The sequence below is a fragment of the Gossypium hirsutum genome, chromosome D09 (assembly GCF_007990345.1).
Source record: "Gossypium hirsutum isolate 1008001.06 chromosome D09, Gossypium_hirsutum_v2.1, whole genome shotgun sequence".
Lineage (NCBI taxonomy): Eukaryota > Viridiplantae > Streptophyta > Magnoliopsida > Malvales > Malvaceae > Gossypium > Gossypium hirsutum.
This window is the reverse complement of record NC_053445.1, coordinates 29202683-29205486: the sequence shown is the minus strand read 5'-3', so window position 1 is coordinate 29205486 and position 2804 is coordinate 29202683. Positions and strand designations below refer to the sequence as shown.

General features: G+C 34.7%; 1 non-coding gene across 1 annotated transcript; it reads right to left on the bottom strand.

The window, feature by feature from the left end:
* Positions 1–1634: 1634 nt before the first annotated feature.
* On the bottom strand, positions 1635–1741 carry LOC121221431 (small nucleolar RNA R71). The gene has a single exon (XR_005918822.1). It is a non-coding gene; the product is annotated as a small nucleolar RNA R71 (small nucleolar RNA).
* Positions 1742–2804: the final 1063 nt, after the last annotated feature.

Sequence of the window (2804 nt, the reverse complement as noted above, 5' to 3'; positions counted from 1 at the left end):
TATGACCGGATGCCTTGTGATGATTTAAATTAATTATGTTTATTTAGCTGTAGTTTTATAGTGTTTAATAGCGATATGCTCGTTTTAAGTATGTTATGAGAGTATTTTATGAAATTAATTGCAATGTGATAATTGTTGATAAATCTATGTATTGAACCATGTTATGATCTGTAATGCCTCGTAACCCCTTTTCGGTGATGGGTACGGGTTAGGGTTGTTACATACATAGGGAGGATGAAACATGTGATTAATCCTTTTATTTAATTTCTATTTTTACGCAATAAATACATGATTCTTGTTCTCAATTATGTATGCATATTTCTTGTTTTAATATTTTCGGGATATTAATTAAAGTTTAATGTGCTTAATTCAATGAAACAAAAGTCCCTCTTTAAGAGTATATCTAGCATAATTGAGTAGAGTTGCATACAACCTAGAAATAGGACGACATAAATCTAATAGCGGAATCCATAGATCGAGTTCATGCGACCATAGGCGTTTTAATTAGAAAGAGATTTCAACTAATCAATCTAGAGTCACTTTTTCTACTCTCGAAAGAGATATTAACATAATTTAGGGATTTCTATGGATCAAGAAACAAGTGAATAATTAGTTTAATTCAGATTTATAATAATAGGTGAAGTCTAGGTGGATTCTTTCCTTGGTATTGTCTACCTTATTGGTTATTCGATTATTTCCTTGATTCATTCTCTGTTGCATTCTTAGTTAAATTAGTTTAGTAAAATTAGATTAAAACACATTACTCCAAATTGTCTGCTAAATAATAGAAAAACGGTAATTACTAATACTTTTAGTCCTCGTGGATACGATATTCTCTACTCACCATAGCTATATTATTGTTCGATAGGGTTGCTTGTCTTTTTCGTATTTATAGTTAGTTTAGTGACCATCAAATTTTTGGCGCAGTTGTCGGGGTCTAAACTATTAGGAACACTTGATTTTTATTAATTTAGCCATTTTTATTTTTATTATAATTTTTGTTTTTTTATTTTACTTTTGAAATTCTAATTTTTCTTTTATTTGCTTCTAGCAAGTTCCTTTAGTGTATGACTAGAAGAAACCCATCAGGACCATTGCTATTTGATAGTGAAATTGAAAGTACAGCTCGTAGAAACCATGGAGAAGCAAGGCAGAGTCGAGAAAATTTAGTAGACAAACAAGAGGAAATTATTATTACTGAAGAGATGGGTGATAACCAGAATAACCAGCTACCTGCTGTAGTTGTTGCAATTCCAGATCCTGCTTCTCGTACTATGTATGATTATGTCAATCCCACTTTAACTGAGGTTGAATCAAGTATTGTGAGAACCACCATTGCTGCAAATAATTTAGAACTGAAGCCGAACACAATTCAAATGATTCAACAGTTTGTTTAGTTCGATGGTTTGCATGATGATGATCCAAATACTCATTTAGCCAATTTCCTAGAAATCTGTGATACTTTCAAGATTAATGGCATCACTGACGATGCCATTCACTTATGGTTCTTTCCTTTCTTATTGAGGAACAAAGCTAAGCAGTGTTTGAACTCTGTACCACGAGGTTCCATCACCACATGGGCTCAAATGACCAAAAAGTTTCTTCTGAAGTGCTTCCCACTGACTAAGATAGCCAAGTTGAGGAACGATATCTCTTCCTTTGTGCAGATCGATTTAGAGACTCTATATGATGCATGGGAGAGGTATAAGGACTTATTGAGACGATGCCCTCACCATGGGTTACCCTTATGGCTACAAGTTAAAACCTTCTACAACAGTTTGAACCCTTCATCTAGGCAGTTAATTGATGCAGCAGCTGGTGGAACTCTGAATAATAAAAAACCCAAAGCAGCTTATGAATATATAGAAGAGATGGCACTGAATAATTATTAGTGTAAAGTCATGAGGACGAAGACGATGAAAGTAGCCGGTGTTTTCAACTTAGATACAATCACCATGTTATCAAAACAGGTAGAAAAATTAAATAAGAAAATTGATGGTTTATATATTTCGACGCAGGTACATCCGGTGGTACAATGTGATACGAACGGAGGAGGAATGCGTAACCCAGAATGTTTACCCTTCACTCCTAGCATAGAGAGCGAACAAATCAATTATACGGGTAATAATTCTAGGCCTCAAAATAACCCTTATAGTAACCTTTATAATATAGGTTGGAGGAACCATCCCAATTTCTCTTACAGTGGTCAAAGAAATCAGAGAGCACAACCCTCTCTGGGCTTCCAACAACAACCTTATCAGCAAGAGAAAAAGCCAAACCTCGAGGAGATGTTAATGAAATTTATCTCCGTGTTAGAAACCCACTGTCAAAACACTGAGGCAGCATTGAAGAATCAACAAGCTCTGATTCAAGGACTCGAGAATCAAATCGATCAACTTGCTAAACTAATCTCGAAAAGACCACAAGGTAGTTTGCCTAGCAATATTAAGACTAACCCAAGGGAGCAGCTTCATACAATTACTGTACGAGATGAAGGAGGGTTAGTTGAATCTAAACACGAATCGAGGCAAGTAATTGTGGTGAATAACAATAAGGTTAAGGTAAGCCAAGAGCAAAAACCAGTTGTTAAGGAATATAAACCTCGAGTGCCATATCCTAATGCGATGAAGAAAGACCACACGAACGAACAATTCAGTAAATTTTTTAAACTCTTAAAGAAATTAAATATTAACTTACCATTTATTGAAGCTCTTTCGCAGATGCCTAATTATGTCAAATTTTTAAATGAGCTTTTGGCAAATAAAAAGAAGTCAGAAGATTCGTCGACTATGGAGCTAAATGCA